General features: G+C 44.4%; 9 non-coding genes across 9 annotated transcripts; all 9 read left to right on the forward strand.

Annotated features, from left to right (window-relative positions):
- Positions 1-646: 646 nt before the first annotated feature.
- On the forward strand, positions 647-837 carry LOC141235692 (U2 spliceosomal RNA). Its single transcript, XR_012301459.1, has one exon. It is a non-coding gene; the product is annotated as a U2 spliceosomal RNA (small nuclear RNA).
- Positions 838-1,952: 1,115 nt separating this feature from the next.
- LOC141235561 (U2 spliceosomal RNA) lies at positions 1,953-2,143 on the forward strand. Its single transcript, XR_012301333.1, has one exon. It is a non-coding gene; the product is annotated as a U2 spliceosomal RNA (small nuclear RNA).
- Positions 2,144-3,258: 1,115 nt separating this feature from the next.
- On the forward strand, positions 3,259-3,449 carry LOC141235562 (U2 spliceosomal RNA). Its single transcript, XR_012301334.1, has one exon. It is a non-coding gene; the product is annotated as a U2 spliceosomal RNA (small nuclear RNA).
- Positions 3,450-4,564: 1,115 nt separating this feature from the next.
- LOC141235693 (U2 spliceosomal RNA) lies at positions 4,565-4,755 on the forward strand. The gene has a single exon (XR_012301460.1). It is a non-coding gene; the product is annotated as a U2 spliceosomal RNA (small nuclear RNA).
- A 1,115-nt stretch (positions 4,756-5,870) lies between these two features.
- LOC141235564 (U2 spliceosomal RNA) lies at positions 5,871-6,061 on the forward strand. The gene has a single exon (XR_012301336.1). It is a non-coding gene; the product is annotated as a U2 spliceosomal RNA (small nuclear RNA).
- A 2,448-nt stretch (positions 6,062-8,509) lies between these two features.
- LOC141235762 (U2 spliceosomal RNA) lies at positions 8,510-8,697 on the forward strand. Its single transcript, XR_012301524.1, has one exon. It is a non-coding gene; the product is annotated as a U2 spliceosomal RNA (small nuclear RNA).
- A 1,115-nt stretch (positions 8,698-9,812) lies between these two features.
- Positions 9,813-10,003, forward strand: LOC141235718 (U2 spliceosomal RNA). Its single transcript, XR_012301485.1, has one exon. It is a non-coding gene; the product is annotated as a U2 spliceosomal RNA (small nuclear RNA).
- A 1,115-nt stretch (positions 10,004-11,118) lies between these two features.
- LOC141235811 (U2 spliceosomal RNA) lies at positions 11,119-11,309 on the forward strand. Its single transcript, XR_012301544.1, has one exon. It is a non-coding gene; the product is annotated as a U2 spliceosomal RNA (small nuclear RNA).
- Positions 11,310-12,424: 1,115 nt separating this feature from the next.
- LOC141235565 (U2 spliceosomal RNA) lies at positions 12,425-12,615 on the forward strand. Its single transcript, XR_012301337.1, has one exon. It is a non-coding gene; the product is annotated as a U2 spliceosomal RNA (small nuclear RNA).
- The last annotated feature ends 117 nt before the right edge of the window (positions 12,616-12,732 follow it).

Below are 12,732 nucleotides of genomic sequence, written 5' to 3' on the forward strand. Positions count from 1 at the left end.
CTACAATGCCTTTTCTGAAACGTTGTCTCCTTCTGCTGGAACACTGACTTCTTTCATTTAATGCCTGCAGACTATAAAAGAGAACCCAACCCAAAAAGTTTGGTTGATTAGTCTGTGGCATTCTGTTAAACTGTTGCTTATGGCGGTCTCTGTGAGCTTCTCAGCGACATTCAGCCAGCCAGGTATCCTGCCTGCAGTAGATGGAATGTGGCAATGGAACGCTGGCTGCGCGTGTCATAATAGGCTCTGAGCCTTTATATACCTGTGCACAGCAGCAGCCACCTTCAGTCTGCTGCTGGACAGCCAGCAGCAGCAGCAGCAGGAGAGGTATGTAATCAGGAGCCCTCCTGCTAAGGGTAGACAGCTGCTCGTTCCACCCCACCCCCCGCCTTAATTGGTTCTCCTCCCTTCCAACGGTGTTGAGGCGGGTGGGAACAGCAGGGGGTGAAGGTGCTGTGTTTAAAGAGGTGGAGTTATGCAGATCTAAAACGCGTGGATTGCAGGAGCAGCAAGCCGAAAAGTGCAGGCATGTAAGGGATCTAGAGGTTGACAACATGTCTTCTTAACGGGAGTCCAGGAGCTCATCTCCACAAATGGACTTTTCAGGATCCTTGGGTGGCTCCGTAGTTTGAAACCAATTCTGGTTATCGCTTCTCGGCCTTTTGGCTAAGATCAAGTGTAGTATCTGTTCTTATCAGTTTAATATCTGATACATCCCCTATCTGGGGACCATATATTAAATGGATTTTTAGAACAGGGAGATGGAAAAAGAGCTTGCTCTGTCCACTCCACGCATTGACCTGGTATTGCAGTATCTCCAGGACCGGTGCACCCCTTCTTTAATGCAGTTTCTAAAATCAGAAAGAATTGAATTCAATGTTTTTTGTTCATTTTGCTTGTTTGTCGGATTTTGGGATGGACTCTTTGGCTTTGCTTTTCTTCTCCTCATTGGATTTTTCATGTTCAAAGTTGCAGAAGCCAGATTACAAGCTCATTTTGGTTCAACTTCAGCAACTGTGCATTGCATTGCCATGTAATGTGATGCAATGCTATCTTTCTAGCTCTCCCTTTTTACTTCCTTTTGGATAAACAGACATATTAGGCAAGCATTTTGGAGCTTTCACCTAAATAACTACAGGTGGTGAGATAAGCTGCACAATATAATTGACCATTCAGTATATTGTTGCACACACACCATCTATTTAGCAAATGCCCTTGTTATCAACAGCAGCCTTTTAAACTCACCTGAGCTAACAGGTATGTGCGCTGGTTACTCTGCTGCGCTTAAAATTTCTTTTTTGGTTTGCTACAATGCCTTTTCTGAAACGTTGTCTCCTTCTGCTGGAACACTGACTTCTTTCATTTAATGCCTGCAGACTATAAAAGAGAACCCAACCCAAAAAGTTTGGTTGATTAGTCTGTGGCATTCTGTTAAACTGTTGCTTATGGCGGTCTCTGTGAGCTTCTCAGCGACATTCAGCCAGCCAGGTATCCTGCCTGCAGTAGATGGAATGTGGCAATGGAACGCTGGCTGCGCGTGTCATAATAGGCTCTGAGCCTTTATATACCTGTGCACAGCAGCAGCCACCTTCAGTCTGCTGCTGGACAGCCAGCAGCAGCAGCAGCAGGAGAGGTATGTAATCAGGAGCCCTCCTGCTAAGGGTAGACAGCTGCTCGTTCCACCCCACCCCCCGCCTTAATTGGTTCTCCTCCCTTCCAACGGTGTTGAGGCGGGTGGGAACAGCAGGGGGTGAAGGTGCTGTGTTTAAAGAGGTGGAGTTATGCAGATCTAAAACGCGTGGATTGCAGCAGCAGCAAGCCGAAAAGTGCAGGCATGTAAGGGATCTAGAGGTTGACAACATGTCTTCTTAACGGGAGTCCAGGAGCTCATCTCCACAAATGGACTTTTCAGGATCCTTGGGTGGCTCCGTAGTTTGAAACCAATTCTGGTTATCGCTTCTCGGCCTTTTGGCTAAGATCAAGTGTAGTATCTGTTCTTATCAGTTTAATATCTGATACGTCCCCTATCTGGGGACCATATATTAAATGGATTTTTAGAACAGGGAGATGGAAAAAGAGCTTGCTCTGTCCACTCCACGCATTGACCTGGTATTGCAGTATCTCCAGGACCGGTGCACCCCTTCTTTAATGCAGTTTCTAAAATCAGAAAGAATTGAATTCAATGTTTTTTGTTCATTTTGCTTGTTTGTCGGATTTTGGGATGGACTCTTTGGCTTTGCTTTTCTTCTCCTCATTGGATTTTTCATGTTCAAAGTTGCAGAAGCCAGATTACAAGCTCATTTTGGTTCAACTTCAGCAACTGTGCATTGCATTGCCATGTAATGTGATGCAATGCTATCTTTCTAGCTCTCCCTTTTTACTTCCTTTTGGATAAACAGACATATTAGGCAAGCATTTTGGAGCTTTCACCTAAATAACTACAGGTGGTGAGATAAGCTGCACAATATAATTGACCTTTCAGTATATTGTTGCACACACACCATCTATTTAGCAAATGCCCTTGTTATCAACAGCAGCCTTTTAAACTCACCTGAGCTAACAGGTATGTGCGCTGGTTACTCTGCTGCGCTTAAAATTTCTTTTTTGGTTTGCTACAATGCCTTTTCTGAAACGTTGTCTCCTTCTGCTGGAACACTGACTTCTTTCATTTAATGCCTGCAGACTATAAAAGAGAACCCAACCCAAAAAGTTTGGTTGATTAGTCTGTGGCATTCTGTTAAACTGTTGCTTATGGCGGTCTCTGTGAGCTTCTCAGCGACATTCAGCCAGCCAGGTATCCTGCCTGCAGTAGATGGAATGTGGCAATGGAACGCTGGCTGCGCGTGTCATAATAGGCTCTGAGCCTTTATATACCTGTGCACAGCAGCAGCCACCTTCAGTCTGCTGCTGGACAGCCAGCAGCAGCAGCAGCAGGAGAGGTATGTAATCAGGAGCCCTCCTGCTAAGGGTAGACAGCTGCTCGTTCCACCCCACCCCCCGCCTTAATTGGTTCTCCTCCCTTCCAACGGTGTTGAGGCGGGTGGGAACAGCAGGGGGTGAAGGTGCTGTGTTTAAAGAGGTGGAGTTATGCAGATCTAAAACGCGTGGATTGCAGCAGCAGCAAGCCGAAAAGTGCAGGCATGTAAGGGATCTAGAGGTTGACAACATGTCTTCTTAACGGGAGTCCAGGAGCTCATCTCCACAAATGGACTTTTCAGGATCCTTGGGTGGCTCCGTAGTTTGAAACCAATTCTGGTTATCGCTTCTCGGCCTTTTGGCTAAGATCAAGTGTAGTATCTGTTCTTATCAGTTTAATATCTGATACGTCCCCTATCTGGGGACCATATATTAAATGGATTTTTAGAACAGGGAGATGGAAAAAGAGCTTGCTCTGTCCACTCCACGCATTGACCTGGTATTGCAGTATCTCCAGGACCGGTGCACCCCTTCTTTAATGCAGTTTCTAAAATCAGAAAGAATTGAATTCAATGTTTTTTGTTCATTTTGCTTGTTTGTCGGATTTTGGGATGGACTCTTTGGCTTTGCTTTTCTTCTCCTCATTGGATTTTTCATGTTCAAAGTTGCAGAAGCCAGATTACAAGCTCATTTTGGTTCAACTTCAGCAACTGTGCATTGCATTGCCATGTAATGTGATGCAATGCTATCTTTCTAGCTCTCCCTTTTTACTTCCTTTTGGATAAACAGACATATTAGGCAAGCATTTTGGAGCTTTCACCTAAATAACTACAGGTGGTGAGATAAGCTGCACAATATAATTGACCTTTCAGTATATTGTTGCACACACACCATCTATTTAGCAAATGCCCTTGTTATCAACAGCAGCCTTTTAAACTCACCTGAGCTAACAGGTATGTGCGCTGGTTACTCTGCTGCGCTTAAAATTTCTTTTTTGGTTTGCTACAATGCCTTTTCTGAAACGTTGTCTCCTTCTGCTGGAACACTGACTTCTTTCATTTAATGCCTGCAGACTATAAAAGAGAACCCAACCCAAAAAGTTTGGTTGATTAGTCTGTGGCATTCTGTTAAAATGTTGCTTATGGCGGTCTCTGTGAGCTTCTCAGCGACATTCAGCCAGCCAGGTATCCTGCCTGCAGTAGATGGAATGTGGCAATGGAACGCTGGCTGCGCGTGTCATAATAGGCTCTGAGCCTTTATATACCTGTGCACAGCAGCAGCCACCTTCAGTCTGCTGCTGGACAGCCAGCAGCAGCAGCAGCAGGAGAGGTATGTAATCAGGAGCCCTCCTGCTAAGGGTAGACAGCTGCTCGTTCCACCCCACCCCCCGCCTTAATTGGTTCTCCTCCCTTCCAACGGTGTTGAGGCGGGTGGGAACAGCAGGGGGTGAAGGTGCTGTGTTTAAAGAGGTGGAGTTATGCAGATCTAAAACGCGTGGATTGCAGCAGCAGCAAGCCGAAAAGTGCAGGCATGTAAGGGATCTAGAGGTTGACAACATGTCTTCTTAACGGGAGTCCAGGAGCTCATCTCCACAAATGGACTTTTCAGGATCCTTGGGTGGCTCCGTAGTTTGAAACCAATTCTGGTTATCGCTTCTCGGCCTTTTGGCTAAGATCAAGTGTAGTATCTGTTCTTATCAGTTTAATATCTGATACATCCCCTATCTGGGGACCATATATTAAATGGATTTTTAGAACAGGGAGATGGAAAAAGAGCTTGCTCTGTCCACTCCACGCATTGACCTGGTATTGCAGTATCTCCAGGACCGGTGCACCCCTTCTTTAATGCAGTTTCTAAAATCAGAAAGAATTGAATTCAATGTTTTTTGTTCATTTTGCTTGTTTGTCGGATTTTGGGATGGACTCTTTGGCTTTGCTTTTCTTCTCCTCATTGGATTTTTCATGTTCAAAGTTGCAGAAGCCAGATTACAAGCTCATTTTGGTTCAACTTCAGCAACTGTGCATTGCATTGCCATGTAATGTGATGCAATGCTATCTTTCTAGCTCTCCCTTTTTACTTCCTTTTGGATAAACAGACATATTAGGCAAGCATTTTGGAGCTTTCACCTAAATAACTACAGGTGGTGAGATAAGCTGCACAATATAATTGACCTTTCAGTATATTGTTGCACACACACCATCTATTTAGCAAATGCCCTTGTTATCAACAGCAGCCTTTTAAACTCACCTGAGCTAACAGGTATGTGCGCTGGTTACTCTGCTGCGCTTAAAATTTCTTTTTTGGTTTGCTACAATGCCTTTTCTGAAACGTTGTCTCCTTCTGCTGGAACACTGACTTCTTTCATTTAATGCCTGCAGACTATAAAAGAGAACCCAACCCAAAAAGTTTGGTTAATTAGTCTGTGGCATTCTGTTAAACTGTTGCTTATGGCGGTCTCTGTGAGCTTCTCAGCGACATTCAGCCAGCCAGGTATCCTGCCTGCAGTAGATGGAATGTGGCAATGGAACGCTGGCTGCGCGTGTCATAATAGGCTCTGAGCCTTTATATACCTGTGCACAGCAGCAGCCACCTTCAGTCTGCTGCTGGACAGCCAGCAGCAGCAGCAGCAGGAGAGGTATGTAATCAGGAGCCCTCCTGCTAAGGGTAGACAGCTGCTCGTTCCACCCCACCCCCCGCCTTAATTGGTTCTCCTCCCTTCCAACGGTGTTGAGGCGGGTGGGAACAGCAGGGGGTGAAGGTGCTGTGTTTAAAGAGGTGGAGTTATGCAGATCTAAAACGCGTGGATTGCAGCAGCAGCAAGCCGAAAAGTGCAGGCATGTAAGGGATCTAGAGGTTGACAACATGTCTTCTTAACGGGAGTCCAGGAGCTCATCTCCACAAATGGACTTTTCAGGATCCTTGGGTGGCTCCGTAGTTTGAAACCAATTCTGGTTATCGCTTCTCGGCCTTTTGGCTAAGATCAAGTGTAGTATCTGTTCTTATCAGTTTAATATCTGATACGTCCCCTATCTGGGGACCATATATTAAATGGATTTTTAGAACAGGGAGATGGAAAAAGAGCTTGCTCTGTCCACTCCACGCATTGACCTGGTATTGCAGTATCTCCAGGACCGGTGCACCCCTTCTTTAATGCAGTTTCTAAAATCAGAAAGAATTGAATTCAATGTTTTTTGTTCATTTTGCTTGTTTGTCGGATTTTGGGATGGACTCTTTGGCTTTGCTTTTCTTCTCCTCATTGGATTTTTCATGTTCAAAGTTGCAGAAGCCAGATTACAAGCTCATTTTGGTTCAACTTCAGCAACTGTGCATTGCATTGCCATGTAATGTGATGCAATGCTATCTTTCTAGCTCTCCCTTTTTACTTCCTTTTGGATAAACAGACATATTAGGCAAGCATTTTGGAGCTTTCACCTAAATAACTACAGGTGGTGAGATAAGCTGCACAATATAATTGACCTTTCAGTATATTGTTGCACACACACCATCTATTTAGCAAATGCCCTTGTTATCAACAGCAGCCTTTTAAACTCACCTGAGCTAACAGGTATGTGCGCTGGTTACTCTGCTGCGCTTAAAATTTCTTTTTTGGTTTGCTACAATGCCTTTTCTGAAACGTTGTCTCCTTCTGCTGGAACACTGACTTCTTTCATTTAATGCCTGCAGACTATAAAAGAGAACCCAACCCAAAAAGTTTGGTTGATTAGTCTGTGGCATTCTGTTAAACTGTTGCTTATGGCGGTCTCTGTGAGCTTCTCAGCGACATTCAGCCAGCCAGGTATCCTGCCTGCAGTAGATGGAATGTGGCAATGGAACGCTGGCTGCGCGTGTCATAATAGGTTCTGAGCCTTTATATACCTGTGCACAGCAGCAGCCACCTTCAGTCTGCTGCTGGACAGCCAGCAGCAGCAGCAGCAGGAGAGGTATGTAATCAGGAGCGCTCCTGCTAAGGGTAGACAGCTGCTCGTTCCACCCCACCCCCCGCCTTAATTGGTTCTCCTCCCTTCCAACGGTGTTGAGGCGGGTGGGAACAGCAGGGGGTGAAGGTGCTGTGTTTAAAGAGGTGGAGTTATGCAGATCTAAAACGCGTGGATTGCAGCAGCAGCAAGCCGAAAAGTGCAGGCATGTAAGGGATCTAGAGGTTGACAACATGTCTTCTTAACGGGAGTCCAGGAGCTCATCTCCACAAATGGACTTTTCAGGATCCTTGGGTGGCTCCGTAGTTTGAAACCAATTCTGGTTATCGCTTCTCGGCCTTTTGGCTAAGATCAAGTGCAGTGATCTAGCGGTTTCTGCCTTGGTCTTGGCTGGGAGGCGCTTGGGGTACCCGGCTCCTTGGCCTGGGGGGATCGCTACACTTATCGGTGGAGCTAAACCCCCCTGCTGCTATTAGGGAGTCGGATTAGTCCCTGGGCAACGAGAGGCGATTACCTTGTCACCACACATAGCTGTGGGGGGCAACTGTCGCCACACATAGCTGTGGTGGCAACATTTGGAGGATTAAAAGGAAAAAACGGAAGGAAAACGGATCGTTGAGATGGAGTTTTGGAAAAAGAAGAGATGCTTACGTTTTTTTGTGAAACGGGAGACGGAAGAAACTTTTTTGGAAGAAAAATGGATTCTGGAAATTTTGAGGAAATATGAAGTTTTGGAGAAGGATATCTACTGTATGCAAGAAATAAAGCAAGGTAAAGTTTGTGATGTGACTCTAGTTTCTGAGGAAAAGTGCATTCATTTTTTCAAAGGCTGGAGTGAAGAGGATTCTGGGAAAATTGGAGTAAGTGCATCATTCATGGGGAAACCGAAGAGTGTGATAATTTACATGGACAATCCGTTTGTGGAAATAGAGGAGATAATGGTTTTTTTGGAATCTAAATGTAAGATGGTAAAGTTTCAGAAATTATACAGGAACAAAGTTGGTATTTGGAACGGAAAGAGACGTTTTTTGGTGTGGACAACAGGAGAAGAAAATTTGCATAATGGGAGGATTATGGTAAACGGGAGTTCTGGGTATTGTTACATGGAAAGCAGCAAAGGAACTTTTGAAAAGAACTTTGGAGGACAAAAGGAAGATATTGGTGATAAAATGAAGAAGGAAGTTGATGCCATAATTATAGAGGAGAATAAGCAGGGAAAAGAAGTTGAAAGTTTAAAGGTGAAATTGAAGAAAAAGGTAACGGTACAGGAAAATTGTGGATCAAGGAAAGTATCTGGTGAAAAGAAAGAAGTAAAAGAGGAAAAGGGTAAAGTGTTGGAGAAGGTGGTGACTTTCAGAGATGATGAGGAAGAGTATGATAGGGAACAGATGCGGTTAGAGCATGAGGAGGAAGAAAAGAAGTTAAGGGGTTTTGTTGGGAGGAAAGTAAAAGAGAAAAAGGGGATATTTAGTTTGGGAAACCGGGTGAAGTAATGTCAGTGGTGATTTGTTTGGAAACTGTTGAAACTGCAAAGGAATTGTTATGTTTAACTTTATATATATTAATTCAAATGAAAAAATATAAATATAATATCTAAACACGATGATGGAACTAAAATCTTGAGTTTGGTGATATATGATTTAAGATTATAAAACTTAATTTCTTAGTGTTTGGAAAAAAAAAAAAAAAAAAATCTGTTCTTATCAGTTTAATATCTGATACGTCCCCTATCTGGGGACCATATATTAAATGGATTTTTAGAACAGGGAGATGGAAAAAGAGCTTGCTCTGTCCACTCCACGCATTGACCTGGTATTGCAGTATCTCCAGGACCGGTGCACCCCTTCTTTAATGCAGTTTCTAAAATCAGAAAGAATTGAATTCAATGTTTTTTGTTCATTTTGCTTGTTTGTCGGATTTTGGGATGGACTCTTTGGCTTTGCTTTTCTTCTCCTCATTGGATTTTTCATGTTCAAAGTTGCAGAAGCCAGATTACAAGCTCATTTTGGTTCAACTTCAGCAACTGTGCATTGCATTGCCATGTAATGTGATGCAATGCTATCTTTCTAGCTCTCCCTTTTTACTTCCTTTTGGATAAACAGACATATTAGGCAAGCATTTTGGAGCTTTCACCTAAATAACTACAGGTGGTGAGATAAGCTGCACAATATAATTGACCTTTCAGTATATTGTTGCACACACACCATCTATTTAGCAAATGCCCTTGTTATCAACAGCAGCCTTTTAAACTCACCTGAGCTAACAGGTATGTGCGCTGGTTACTCTGCTGCGCTTAAAATTTCTTTTTTGGTTTGCTACAATGCCTTTTCTGAAACGTTGTCTCCTTCTGCTGGAACACTGACTTCTTTCATTTAATGCCTGCAGACTATAAAAGATAACCCAACCCAAAAAGTTTGGTTGATTAGTCTGTGGCATTCTGTTAAACTGTTGCTTATGGCGGTCTCTGTGAGCTTCTCAGCGACATTCAGCCAGCCAGGTATCCTGCCTGCAGTAGATGGAATGTGGCAATGGAACGCTGGCTGCGCGTGTCATAATAGGCTCTGAGCCTTTATATACCTGTGCACAGCAGCAGCCACCTTCAGTCTGCTGCTGGACAGCCAGCAGCAGCAGCAGCAGGAGAGGTATGTAATCAGGAGCCCTCCTGCTAAGGGTAGACAGCTGCTCGTTCCACCCCACCCCCCGCCTTAATTGGTTCTCCTCCCTTCCAACGGTGTTGAGGCGGGTGGGAACAGCAGGGGGTGAAGGTGCTGTGTTTAAAGAGGTGGAGTTATGCAGATCTAAAACGCGTGGATTGCAGCAGCAGCAAGCCGAAAAGTGCAGGCATGTAAGGGATCTAGAGGTTGACAACATGTCTTCTTAACGGGAGTCCAGGAGCTCATCTCCACAAATGGACTTTTCAGGATCCTTGGGTGGCTCCGTAGTTTGAAACCAATTCTGGTTATCGCTTCTCGGCCTTTTGGCTAAGATCAAGTGTAGTATCTGTTCTTATCAGTTTAATATCTGATACGTCCCCTATCTGGGGACCATATATTAAATGGATTTTTAGAACAGGGAGATGGAAAAAGATCTTGCTCTGTCCACTCCACGCATTGACCTGGTATTGCAGTATCTCCAGGACCGGTGCACCCCTTCTTTAATGCAGTTTCTAAAATCAGAAAGAATTGAATTCAATGTTTTTTGTTCATTTTACTTGTTTGTCGGATTTTGGGATGGACTCTTTGGCTTTGCTTTTCTTCTCCTCATTGGATTTTTCATGTTCAAAGTTGCAGAAGCCAGATTACAAGCTCATTTTGGTTCAACTTCAGCAACTGTGCATTGCATTGCCATGTAATGTGATGCAATGCTATCTTTCTAGCTCTCCCTTTTTACTTCCTTTTGGATAAACAGACATATTAGGCAAGCATTTTGGAGCTTTCACCTAAATAACTACAGGTGGTGAGATAAGCTGCACAATATAATTGACCTTTCAGTATATTGTTGCACACACACCATCTATTTAGCAAAAGCCCTTGTTATAAACAGCAGCCTTTTAAACTCACCTGAGCTAACAGGTATGTGCGCTGGTTACTCTGCTGCGCTTAAAATTTCTTTTTTGGTTTGCTACAATGCCTTTTCTGAAACGTTGTCTCCTTCTGCTGGAACACTGACTTCTTTCATTTAATGCCTGCAGACTATAAAAGAGAACCCAACCCAAAAAGTTTGGTTGATTAGTCTGTGGCATTCTGTTAAACTGTTGCTTATGGCGGTCTCTGTGAGCTTCTCAGCGACATTCAGCCAGCCAGGTATCCTGCCTGCAGTAGATGGAATGTGGCAATGGAACGCTGGCTGCGCGTGTCATAATAGGCTCTGAGCCTTTATATACCTGTGCACAGCAGCAGCCACCTTCAGTCTGCTGCTGGACAGCCAGCAGCAGCAGCAGCAGGAGAGGTATGTAATCAGGAGCCCTCCTGCTAAGGGTAGACAGCTGCTCGTTCCACCCCACCCCCCGCCTTAATTGGTTCTCCTCCCTTCCAACGGTGTTGAGGCGGGTGGGAACAGCAGGGGGTGAAGGTGCTGTGTTTAAAGAGGTGGAGTTATGCAGATCTAAAACGCGTGGATTGCAGCAGCAGCAAGCCGAAAAGTGCAGGCATGTAAGGGATCTAGAGGTTGACAACATGTCTTCTTAACGGGAGTCCAGGAGCTCATCTCCACAAATGGACTTTTCAGGATCCTTGGGTGGCTCCGTAGTTTGAAACCAATTCTGGTTATCGCTTCTCGGCCTTTTGGCTAAGATCAAGTGTAGTATCTGTTCTTATCAGTTTAATATCTGATACGTCCCCTATCTGGGGACCATATATTAAATGGATTTTTAGAACAGGGAGATGGAAAAAGAGCTTGCTCTGTCCACTCCACGCATTGACCTGGTATTGCAGTATCTCCAGGACCAGTGCACCCCTTCTTTAATGCAGTTTCTAAAATCAGAAAGAATTGAATTCAATGTTTTTTGTTCATTTTGCTTGTTTGTCGGATTTTGGGATGGACTCTTTGGCTTTGCTTTTCTTCTCCTCATTGGATTTTTCATGTTCAAAGTTGCAGAAGCCAGATTACAAGCTCATTTTGGTTCAACTTCAGCAACTGTGCATTGCATTGCCATGTAATGTGATGCAATGCTATCTTTCTAGCTCTCCCTTTTTACTTCCTTTTGGATAAACAGACATATTAGGCAAGCATTTTGGAGCTTTCACCTAAATAACTACAGGTGGTGAGATAAGCTGCACAATATAATTGACCTTTCAGTATATTGTTGCACACACACCATCTATTTAGCAAATGCCCTTGTTATCAACAGCAGCCTTTTAAACTCACCTGAGCTAACAGGTATGTGCGCTGGTTACTCTGCTGCGCTTAAAATTTCTTTTTTGGTTTGCTACAATGCCTTTTCTGAAACGTTGTCTCCTTCTGCTGGAACACTGACTTCTTTCATTTAATGCCTGCAGACTATAAAAGAGAACCCAACCCAAAAAGTTTGGTTGATTAGTCTGTGGCATTCTGTTAAACTGTTGCTTATGGCGGTCTCTGTGAGCTTCTCAGCGACATTCAGCCAGCCAGGTATCCTGCCTGCAGTAGATGGAATGTGGCAATGGAACGCTGGCTGCGCGTGTCATAATAGGCTCTGAGCCTTTATATACCTGTGCACAGCAGCAGCCACCTTCAGTCTGCTGCTGGACAGCCAGCAGCAGCAGCAGCAGGAGAGGTATGTAATCAGGAGCCCTCCTGCTAAGGGTAGACAGCTGCTCGTTCCACCCCACCCCCCGCCTTAATTGGTTCTCCTCCCTTCCAACGGTGTTGAGGCGGGTGGGAACAGCAGGGGGTGAAGGTGCTGTGTTTAAAGAGGTGGAGTTATGCAGATCTAAAACGCGTGGATTGCAGCAGCAGCAAGCCGAAAAGTGCAGGCATGTAAGGGATCTAGAGGTTGACAACATGTCTTCTTAACGGGAGTCCAGGAGCTCATCTCCACAAATGGACTTTTCAGGATCCTTGGGTGGCTCCGTAGTTTGAAACCAATTCTGGTTATCGCTTCTCGGCCTTTTGGCTAAGATCAAGTGTAGTATCTGTTCTTATCAGTTTAATATCTGATACGTCCCCTATCTGGGGACCATATATTAAATGGATTTTTAGAACAGGGAGATGGAAAAAGAGCTTGCTCTGTCCACTCCACGCATTGACCTGGTATTGCAGTATCTCCAGGACCGGTGCACCCCTTCTTTAATGCAGTTTCTAAAATCAGAAAGAATTGAATTCAATGTTTTTTGTTCATTTTGCTTGTTTGTCGGATTTTGGGATGGACTCTTTGGCTTTGCTTTTCTTCTCCTCATTGGAT

Source organism: Phyllobates terribilis, unplaced genomic scaffold, assembly GCF_046119375.1.
Source record: "Phyllobates terribilis strain yellow unplaced genomic scaffold, ASM4611937v1 Scaffold_682__1_contigs__length_827410, whole genome shotgun sequence".
Classification (NCBI taxonomy): Eukaryota; Metazoa; Chordata; class Amphibia; order Anura; family Dendrobatidae; genus Phyllobates; species Phyllobates terribilis.